This window comes from Lampetra planeri, chromosome 51 (assembly GCF_965212315.1).
Source record: "Lampetra planeri chromosome 51, kcLamPlan1.2.h2, whole genome shotgun sequence".
Lineage (NCBI taxonomy): Eukaryota > Metazoa > Chordata > Hyperoartia > Petromyzontiformes > Petromyzontidae > Lampetra > Lampetra planeri.
The window spans coordinates 97,064-108,578 of NC_136157.1; the positions used below are offsets into that span (position 1 = coordinate 97,064).

Genomic DNA, 11,515 nt, shown 5'->3' on the forward strand with positions numbered 1-11,515 from the left:
ACACAGCTGTGTCTTCAAAGCTAATAAACATACGGACACACACGGACGCAGATGCGTTCACCCCCACAGGAATGATTTATGACACAGCCTTTTGAACAACTCAAAAAAAAAACGGAGTGGATTTTCCCGATATAAGCAAAGGCAAAATCCATTCAAAGCATCTCGTCTCCGGGGCTTCAGCCCCCAGCAGATCGTCAGGGGCTCTGGCCCCACCACAGATCGTCACGGGGCGTCGGCTCCATCTCCTCTCGTCACCGCCAACGAAGAAGCTTTTCGTCATCCAGAATGACGAGGTTCGCGGGGTAGCGACGTGCAGCACAAACCGAGGTCTGCACCACCTGAGAAGAATCGCTACCCTGAGTCGCCGAGCTGCGAGTGAAGCTGACGGAGACTCCAGCTACCACTCCCGAGCCAACAAAGACACCAACGTCCACCCTGCAACGAACGAAGCATCGCTCCTCGTCAGAGTGACGACCAGCGAACAACCCGCAGGAAAGGCGGAGATCGCCAAGCGAGCAAAGCAGAGAGTGCGAAGCAGTGGAGAAAGCCTGATTGAACGGCTGTGAGGAGGAGGACAGCGCCATTGAATGCGCCGTGTGTTTAATACGCACACCGAGATCAACCAGCATCAACCAAAACCGACTCGTCATCCCGCAGTGGAGAAAGAGAGTCAAAGTCTTCCGAACGAGCGCCGCCGTCAGAGCTGCAGAGAGAGCGTGCCACCGCGCCGTCAGCTACCGAGGACCGCCAAGCGCCGCCGCTCAACTCCCTGCGGAGAAAGTCGCATCTGCAATCCGCACGGGCTGTGAGGAAATCGCCGAACAGGGTATTATCGTTTCCACACACACAGGCTCAAGGAAGCACAGAGAATATCTTGTCAAACCGGTTTCTTTGTCAGAGTCTCGCCGAAGAATTAATTAAAACAGAGCCAGATTTGCTCTCACACCACCAAACACGCCCTCACCCACCATTATCTCAAACATTCCGTTAAAAGGATTTTATACTTGCCGATGAATCTATTCACATATACTTTCGCCTCTGGGATACAATAAGTGCTTTTATTACCGCCATGTGAAGTGTATCATGCTTGTTTTCAAACTCGGCCAGTCGCCGATTGTGATCGATACATGGGGGAATTAATGAGATGCCTGGTGGAAAGGTAGAGGTTACGATTGTTAGAAGTGTTTTAGTCATCCATTTTCGTTAATTGCATAATCTTGCTCATGAATTATTGACGCATGTTTGACCTGCATGTTAGAATGTCACATGTTGTTAATAATAAAATTGTTATCACAGAAGCATATCGAGTGTTCCTTCCAAGTCTATGCAAAACTGTCTTATTCTTGAGAACTGTAGCCTGTGATGAGATATGAAACTGGAGACCTAAAATAACATAAACACACTAAGATAATCAGTAAATGTTTAATCAATGATAATCGTGTTACCCTGATTGATACAACTCTGGATAAACGAAACTAAGCCTAATTATCATAACTGCACACATTAACATAATCGCAAGCTTCTGCATAAATTACTACGATTATCTCCGTGATTATCATAATTTATGCATATAATTACACACATTAACATAATTAATGTGATTTGCGCATTTTCCGGAAAATTATTTATTTTTATTATTTTTATCAAAATTTCATAATCCAACACAGACAACAGGTGACAACAGTTGGTGCGATTGTTCGCAAATGGAAGAAACACAAAAGAACTGTCAATCTCCCTCGGCCTGGGGCTCCATGCAAGATCTCACCTCGTGGAGTTGCAATGATCATGAGAACGGTGAGGAATCAGCCCAGACTACACGGGAGGATCTTGTCAATGATCTCAAGGCAGCTGGGACCAGTCACCAAGAAAACAGTTGGTAACACACTACGCCGTGAAGGACTGAAATCCTGCAGCGCCCACAAGGTCCCCCTGCTCAAGAAAGCACATATACATGCCCATCTGAAGTTTGCCAATGAACATCTGAATGATTCAGAGTGCAACTGGGTGAAAGTGTTGTGGTCAGATGAGACCAAAATGGAGCTCTTTGGCATCAACTCAACTCGCCGTGTTTGGAGGAGGAGGAATGCTGCCTATGACCCCAAGAACACCATCCCCACCGTCAAACATGGAGGTGGAAACATTATGCTTTGGGGGTGTTTTTCTGCTAAGGGGACAGGACAACTTCACCGCATCAAAGGGACGATGGACGGGGCCGTCAAATCTTGGGTGAGAACCTCTTCCCTCAGCCAGGGCATTGAAAATGGGTCGTGGAGGGGTATTCCAGCCAAGGCAACAAAGGAGTGGCTCAAGAAGAAGCACATTAAGATCCTGGAGTGGCCTAGCCAGTCTCCAGACCTTAATCCCATAGAAAATCTGTGGAGGGAGCTGAAGGTTCGAGTTGCCAAACGTCAGCCTCAAAACCTTAATGACTCGGAGAAGAACTGCAAAGAGGAGTGTGCAAACCTGGTGGACAACTACAAGAAACCTCTGACCTCTGTGATTGCCAACAAGAGTTTTGCCACCAAGTACTAAGTCATGTTTTGCAGAGGGGTCAAATACATATTTCCCTCATTAAAATGCAACTCAATTTATAGCATTTTTGACATGCGTTTTTCTGGATTTTGTTGTTGTTATTCTGTCTCTCACGGTTCAAATAAACCTACCATTAAAATTATAGACTGATCATTTATTTGTCAGTGGGCAAACGTACAAAATCAGCAGGGGATCAAATACTTTTTCCCTCACTGTATAACCTAACATAACCACTACAACTATAACCGCACCTCCCGTTAGCACAGTTGGCTACGTACAGTGCGAAAGAAGTTCAACACACCTACAAAGATCTCTTGTATTGCCTTTAACAGACTGTCGGGGCAAGTGCTGTGAGCGAGCGCCTATGGAGGCCGGCAGTGTGGCACACAAGCGGGTGGGTGGCCAGCACCACACCCGACCCTTTTTGTCTCCCGAGTGGCGATGATTATTAAACACAACAACAGGTACTTATTTGAGGCAAAGTCGACGTAGGGGAGGCCTTTGACTGGTTCAGATGATCGTCACTGGTGTTGGCCATGAGCAGGAATCGAAATTGTGTCCACGGGTTTGTAGCGCGGCGTGTTCACCCCCTACTCCACCGCTCCCTACACATACATACAACTACCATGACAGCCAACATAACCACCTTCATCACAAATATAACCACAACAACATAACATAACCATCACAACTTTGACCACAATAACCACCAACAACAATCACAATTATAACCACAACCACAAGTATAACCACAACAACCATTACATAACCACCATAGCTATAACTACAACCACGACAACCTCAACTATATCCATGACCACCGCAACCACCACATACACAACTATTGCCACAACAAATAAAACCCCCACAACCGCAACTATAATATTCACCACCTACACAACCACAATTAACCACAACCAAAAGCACCATAACAACCAGCATAACCACCTAAACCACAACTAAAACCAGTACAACCACGGATACAACCACAACTATAACCACGGCCACCATAACCACCACAACCAACATCACCTCAACCATAACAAGCAACATAACCACCACAACAACCACATTGATCCTGATACTCTAACACCACCTACACAACCACTGTGTCAAGGCTCTATGTCCCTGTGTGTCTCCGTGTGTCTGCGGGTGTCACTGTGGGTGGGTGAGTCGATGGGTGAGAGTGGGTGAGTTGGTGAGTGGGCAAGTGAGTGGGTGAGTGTGTGTGTGGGCGATGGAATGGAACCTGCACCTCTGCTGCATGTACTGGAGTAAAGTGTGGGTACACTCACCTTGCTCCAACACGTGTAGATCAGCAGGCGATTGGCCTCCACAATAAATCATTCCGTACAGAGATTAAGCAAAGTCTCTGACTCATCCCATCAGCCGTACGGCCGTCTGGGAGTGCCTCTCATCAGCAGCAATGGCTCAACTCGAGCGCCACTCTGGGCCGGTTTCCACCTTCAGTGCCTCATCAGCAGCAGCAGAGCCGGGCTCTGCTTGAACCGATGCCGTGAGCCCAGCAGCTGTTTAGAAGCTTGCGGCTGTGGGCCGCCTTTGTCTCTCCCCCACCACTGCTGAGGTGTCCACACCATGAGAGGTTATCACCTTCAGGCTGAGTCGACCCAGAGGAGACCCAGACAGCGAACCGCTTCAGAAGTTGGCGCCACTCACCCCGGCGGAAGCGGAAGTAGCAGCGGGAGAGGGGGTATGGGGGGGGGTTGGAGGGGGGAGGAGTTGAGAGATAGTGACGTGAACTCCTGGCCCCGCCCACCACGTGCTTCTGGCAGTTTGGGCGAAAGGCGGCTGTAGAGAGGAGCGGACAGACGTCATCGTCCAGCAGCTGAAGCTATCGGAGCGAGACTCCTTGAGGTGAGGATGATGTGGGGGTGTGAGTCCGTGTCACGGGTTCGTGGTGAGGGTGTGAGTACGTGTCGTGGGTTCGCGGTGAGGGTGTGAGTCTGTGTTGATTATGTGGGTTCATGGTTAAGATGTGAGTCCGTGTTGATGATGTGGGTTCATGGTTAAGATGTGAGTCCGGGTTGATGATGTGGGGTCATGGTGAAGATGTGAGTCCGTGTTGATGATGTGGGGTCCTGGTGAAGATGTGAGTCCGTGTTGATGATGTGGGTTCATGGTGCAGATGTAGAGGTGTAATTGTGTATGGGAGCGGATGGCCAACAAACACAAGGGGCGTGGTTAGGGCCGTACACATAGGAGGTGCTCGCACCGACGTCCGCACCTGCATCCCCCACGGGCCCCTCCCGGGGGGGCCGAGGACTATAAAAGGTAGTGAGCCGGAGGGCTCGAGGTCGAAGTATCAGCTTTAACCAGCGAAGACGGAAGACCAGCTAGAATAGGCCCCGGAGCTTCCCTGGCTCGCTGTCCTTGTAAGGGCTGACCAGGGCTAGCCGGTGGCGTGGCCCCGAGAGCCCAGACTGACGAGCAGGTCTGGGGACTCAGGGTGCCGGATCCCAGCTTGACCAGGGCTGGGACAGGTAGCCTCCCTTAGCTCCCTAGTGGAGGACTTGGGCTTAGGTTAGCGGGGCTTAGATGTCGTGTCTCCCTGTTAGCCGAGTAAGGGGACGTTACCCCTTAGGTCCTGTGTATACTCGTTAACTGTATACAAGTTGTGTTAATAAATAAGTGTGCCTCCGATCCCGTCGTCAAGCCTCCTGAGTACTTACTACAACTGGTGTCAGAAGTAAAACGTCCAAAGATGGACACACGAGGGACGACACGTACCAGGGAGTCGGAGAGGGAGGACACCGCGGCCGAATCACCACCAGAGATGGCCGAGGTCGGATCGGAGCAGCCGGGGCCGAGTACACCCGCGCCGCTACGACAGGAGGTGGGGGATGCGTCGGCCGAGGGACTTCGGCTGGCTCACTCCCGCCTGGCGGAGCTGCTCTACGCCGCGCCGCCGTGTTGGAGGATATCACGCGGCTGGGAGCTGGAGGGGCTGCGCGGGAAGACGACAGCAGCCGACGCACGCCGGCATTTCCCGCCACCCCGACGCGGCTCGCAGTTAAATTTCCCACCATCACTACAGTGCGAGCAGAGGGCGGGGCCGGCCTGCGTCAGGTGACTGCTGAGGGCCAAGCACGAGCCGTGACATCATCAACGCCGGCCAGCGCGTCAACAACAGAGCGACCGGCGATGCCATGCTCACAGCCCGCCCACACTGTAACGTCGGCTGGGAATGAGGGAGCGAGATCCGCAGCCACGGACGTCGCCTTACAACAGCGACTGCCGCCTCTCAAGGAATTCGTGGGCGCGGATGGAGATTGGGGCGGCTTCAAAAGGCGGTTCATCGCTCATCAAGAGATGGCGAACTGGACGGACGCCGAGGCACTACGCGCGCTGCCGGCGATGCTGATTGACCAGGGGTGCATCGAGCTCCCATCGGGCCGACGTGTTACATTTTTGTCTTCCCCCACCACGGAGCGTCGGGTGTTTGCCACCGTGCAGGCGCTCGTGACAAAAACTGTGCGCGTACCCCCGGGGGCTCAGATGCTCGTCCCTCTTAGGTTGCGTCGGCCGTTTGCTGAAAGGGTTGCGGATCGGGGGGTCTTGTTGGGACCATCTCGAGCCGGGGTCAATGGACCCGATTTGATAGCGGCTCAGACCATGGTGAAAGGGGATGGGGACCCCTTCATTGCAGTCCTTAATGTAGGATCGCGAACGGCCGTGGTTCCTCAAGGGACCGTGCTTGCACACGCAACGCCGGTACCCTATGAGGAACCACTAGTGGGTCAGGTAACCACTGATCCTCCGTCGCGACCGCATTCGGACTGTGATGACGGATGGCTGGATGCGCTTTGCGTGGGATCAGTGGACCTGTCCGACTCGCAGCGTGCGCAGCTGCGAGTTCTCCTGAACGAATTTGCTGACGTTTTTAGTCAACACAAATTTGATATTGGTTGTACTAAATTGCTGCGACACCATATTGACACGGGTGACAGCGCGCCAATCCGCCAAAATCCCTTTCGGTTGAGTCCCGCCGAAAAGGATCATGTCAAATCGGCTGTTGATGACATGCTAGCCGCCGATATCATTTCCCCTTCCAACAGCCCGTGGGGCGCGCCGATCGTTTTGGTGAAAAAACACGACGGCTCACTGCGGTTTTGTGTCGACTTTCGGCGATTGAACAAAATTTCTGTGGCAGATGCATACCCGCTTCCTCGAATGGATGAGTCGCTCGATGCCTTGGCGGGGGCGCGATTCTTTTCCACCCTCGATTTATTATCTGGATTCTGGCAGCTTCCTCTGGATGACGATTCAAAACCTAAGACTGCTTTTCGTACACCGCAAGGTCTCTTCCAATTTAACCGCTTGCCGATGGGCTTACACTCTGCGCCGGCAACTTTTCAGCGGTTAATGGAACTGGTCTTGGCAGGCTTGCAATGGCATTCGTGTTTAATTTACTTGGACGATGTCATCGTCTTTAGCAAATCCTTCGAGGAACACCTCCAGAGGCTGCGTGCTGTTTTTCTCAAAATGCGGGCTGCCAATTTAAAATTTAAACCGCAGAAGTGCCATTTGCTCCGCGAATCGGTGCGGTATTTGGGTCACATTGTTGGGCGCTCGGGGATATCCACTGATCCCGCCAAAACGGAATGCGTCAGCTCCTGGCCGACTCCCACCTCGGTGGGAGAGGTCAGGAGTTTCATTGGGTTCGCGTCGTACTATCGACGGTTTGTGGCTGACTTCGCTACGATCGCGAAACCATTGCATGCCTTGACGTCCAAGGGAGTCAGGTTTCATTGGGGGCCGGAGGAGGAGGCCGCTTTTCGCGCCCTCCGGAAAGCCCTGGTGGGGGCTCCGCCGTTGAATTACCCCGATTTCTCACAACCCTTCTTGCTCGATACAGATGCAAGTAACACGGGCATCGGGGGCGTGCTGTCCCAGCTCATTGGGGGCGTAAAGCATGTGGTGGCTTACGGTAGTCGGGTACTGTCTCCAGCGGAACAACGGTACTGCGTTACTCGTCGGGAATTATTGGCAATTGTTTATTTCATTCAGCAGTACCGCCCGTATCTGTACGGTCGGCGTTTCACCGTCCGTACAGATCATGCGGCCCTACAGTACGCTCTGCGGGTTCAACAACCATCGGGCCAGTTGTCTCGATGGTTGGAGATTCTCCAAGACTACGACTTTGTCACCACATATCGTAAGGGCGTCCGCCACACGAACGCTGACGCCCTGTCGCGGTCGCCACCCACTTCGGAGTGCGCTTGCCTCCTGGGTTCGGGGCGTTGTAGGCCCCCGAACGTCACCACCGATTCGGTCCTCGTGGCCGCCGCCGATGCGCCTTCGGCTTCGGGTCCTATCGAGCAAGAAGGGAGGGATTCGTTGCTGGGGTTGTCGGTCGCGGAATGGGGACGCCTCCAAATGGAGGACACCTCCCTCCTCGCTCTGCGCCGTCGCGCCGGGGGGGTTGGGCAGGGGGTGGCGAACCTTGACTCGTGGGGGTTGTTCCAGGGTCTTTTAATGCACTGGGACGGAAAAACCCGCCGCCAGCGGCTCGTGGTGCCTGCAGCATTGAGGGGTAAGGTGGTATGGGCTGTTCATGAGCGGCTTCTGCACTTGGGGGTTCACAAGACCTTTGCCACGCTCCAGCTCGATTTCTTCTGGCCGGGCATGGCAAAGGACGTGGGGGATCTCCTGGGGTCGTGCACGCAATGCGCGCAGCGGAAGTTACCAGCTAGGGGGTCCAACCCTCCGCTGCAGTCCATAAAGGTTTCCCGGGTTAACGAGCTCGTTGCTCTAGACATACTTGGGCCATTTCCCGCTACACCCAGGGGGAATAGGTATTTATTGACAGGGGTCGAATACTTCACGAGATGGCCTATGGCCTGGCCCCTGGCCAACCAGTCGGCAGCAGCCATCGCGGAGGCCTTTGTCCAGGGCTATGTCCTCGACAAAGGTGCTCCGGAACGGCTGCTTACTGACCAGGGTAAGAATTTTTCGGGAAAACTCCTCCGCGAGGTGTGCGACCTCTTGGGTACGGAGAAAATTCGGACCTCCCCGTATCACCCACAAACTGACGGGATGGTGGAACGGCTGCATCGGACCATCACGTCTATGCTGTCCCAGCAGGTGTCGGAATCCCAGACAGATTGGGACCTTCGCATAGCCGGTGTGTTGCAGGCCTACAGGATGGCTCCCCATGCGGCCACCGGATTTTCCCCTTTCTTTTTAATGTATGGCCGCGAGGCTAACCCCCCTGTGACGACCCAGCTGAAGCTCTCGGCGCCTCAGGCGAAGTCTACCTTGTCCGAACACGTTAAATTTAACATCAGCAAATTATCTGAGGCGCGGGAAGCGGCCGTGCAAAATTCTGAACTCCGCCAGAGGGCGAACGAGAGGCTTCGGCTGGGGCGGGTACATGTGTTCAAATGGAAACCAGGGGACAGGGCATGGTTGCACTGTCCCCAGGTGCCGCTGGCGACCTCGTCAAAGTTGGTACGGCCGTGGCGGGGGCCAGTGGAGGTCGTACAGGTCTTACGGCCGCAATGTGTTCGCGTCAAATGGGGGAGGCGTCGGTGGTACGTGCACCCCTCAAGGTTGAAACCGTTCATTGCGCCGGGCCGTGGTTCACACACACACACGCATGGCCAAACGTGTGAGGGGTTCGCCGACTCACCGACGTCGCTGCTCTCGCCTAACCTGACATCAACTGTTCCATCTCCAGGTGCAACAGGAGTGACGGGTCCACGCCCGCCAACCCCTCCCGGAGGGGTCGGGGGTCACTCGGCAGCGACGCCAGACTCTCTTGCACCCGGACCGTCAAAAACCGCCACTGAGCGTGCCGGTAAGGGCCCTTGTGACGGGCCCGCCGCGAGAACGCGCGCCAAAACGCACAGACTATTGTGAGGTCGGCCGTTGGGGGGCCCTTGCGGACAGTGGGGGGGGGGAGGCGTCCGGAGAGTGTGTATATATGTTGGGTTTGCGGAATGGGGTATTTATTCGGGAGGGTGCGCCGGGTTATTTTTTTTCTCTTTCTTCTTCTACCTTGTTCCTGTTGTTGTTGTTGTTAGGGTTGTCATGGTTCTTGTTGAAATTACGCGAGGCACACACGGTTTTGGGGAGGGATGCACCTTTATTCTGTTTTTGTTGCAGCCGGGGACGGCTGCGAGCTGTACGAGGGGGGGTGATGTAGAGGTGTAATTGTGTATGGGAGCGGATGGCCAACAAACACAAGGGGCGTGGTTAGGGCCGTACACATAGGAGGTGCTCGCACCGACGTCCGCACCTGCATCCCCCACGGGCCCCTCCCGGGGGGGCCGAGGACTATAAAAGGTAGTGAGCCGGAGGGCTCGAGGTCGAAGCATCAGCTTTAACCAGCGAAGACGGAAGACCAGCTAGAATAGGCCCCGGAGCTTCCCTGGCTCGCTGTCCTTGTAAGGGCTGACCAGGGCTAGCCGGTGGCGTGGCCCCGAGAGCCCAGACTGACGAGCAGGTCTGGGGACTCAGGGTGCCGGATCCCAGCTTGACCAGGGCTGGGACAGGTAGCCTCCCTTAGCTCCCTAGTGGAGGACTTGGGCTTAGGTTAGCGGGGCTTAGATGTCGTGTCTCCCTGTTAGCCGAGTAAGGGGACGTTACCCCTTAGGTCCTGTGTATACTCGTTAACTGTATACAAGTTGTGTTAATAAATAAGTGTGCCTCCGATCCCGTCGTCAAGCCTCCTGAGTACTTACTACACAGATATGAGTCCGTGTTGATGTGGGTTCATGGCTAAGATGTGAGTCTATGGGTCTGTGTGTCTATGGGTCTCTGTGTGAGTCTATGGGTCTCTGTGTGAGTCTATGGGTCTTTGTGTGAGTCTGTGTCTCTGTGTGATTCAATGGGTTTGTTGTGAAAGTATATTGTTTCTGTGTGAGGCTATGGGTCTCTGTGTGAGTCTATGGATCTCGGTGTATATCTAAGGGTATCTGTGCGAGTATGTGTCTCTGTGTGTGTTTTTCGGTCTATGTATGATTATGTGGGTCATTGTGCAAGTATATTGTCTTTGTGTTTGTTTATGGGTCTCTGTGTGAGTCTATGGATATCTGTGTGATTATATTCTCTGTGTGTGTCTTTGGGTCTCTGTGTGTCTGTGTCTCTGTGATTTTATGGGTCTTTGTGCAAGTACTTTGTCCCTGTGTGAGTCAATATGTCTCTGTGTGTCTTTGGGTCTCTGTATGATATGGGTCATTGTGCAAGTATATTGTCTTTGCTTGTTTATGGGTCTCTGTGTGAGTCTATGGGTCTGTGTGTGAGTATATGGGTCTCTTGTGTGAGTATATGGGTCTCTGTGTGAGTCAATTGGTCTCTGCGTGAGTCAATTGGTCTCTGCGTGAGTCAATTGGCCTCTGCGTGAGTGAATTGGCCTCTGCGTGAGTCAATTGGTCTCTGCGTGAATGAATGGGTCTCTGTGTGAGTCTATGGGTCTCTGTAATGAGTCTATGGGTCTCTGTGTGATTATATTGTCTATGGGTCTTTGTGCAAGTATATTGTCTTTGTGTGAGTTCATGGACCTCTGTGTATGTCTATGGATATCTGTTTGAGTATATGGGTCTCTATGTGAGTGTATGGGTATCTGTGTGTGTCTATGTTTCTCTCTGTGATTGTATGGGTCTTTGTGCAAGTATATTGTCCCTGTTTGAGTTCATGGATCTCTGTGTATGTCTATGGCAGTGGTTCTTAACCTGGGTTCGATCGAACCCCAGGGGTTCGGTGAGTCAGTGTCAGGGGTTCGGCGGAGGTTAAGACACACACCCGACTCATATGATTTGTGATGACACGTCCAGCTTGGCCATCATTGGCTGCAAGTGATCACGCTACATCGCTTGGCCTATCTGTGCTGCAGGGAATTTGGTGCGCTCGGTAGTCGACTTGTAACTGTCGTGATGGTACGTCGTGTGATTTCTTTCTTAATATTTTAATCCCTTCATACTATGTCCAGCAAAAAAAGAAAGTGGTTGGACGAATATGT

At 53.0% G+C, this 11,515-nt stretch overlaps 1 protein-coding gene across 2 annotated transcripts in view; it reads right to left on the reverse strand.

The window, feature by feature from the left end:
- LOC144734511 (uncharacterized) overlaps nt 1-4,226 on the reverse strand; it is a 77,024-nt gene extending 72,798 nt beyond the window's left edge. For both annotated transcript variants that reach the window (XM_078616738.1, XM_078616739.1), the window contains exon 1: nt 4,144-4,226. The gene's annotated coding sequence lies outside the window, so the exon portion shown is untranslated. The remainder of the gene's footprint in view (nt 1-4,143) is intronic.
- Nucleotides 4,227-11,515: the final 7,289 nt, after the last annotated feature.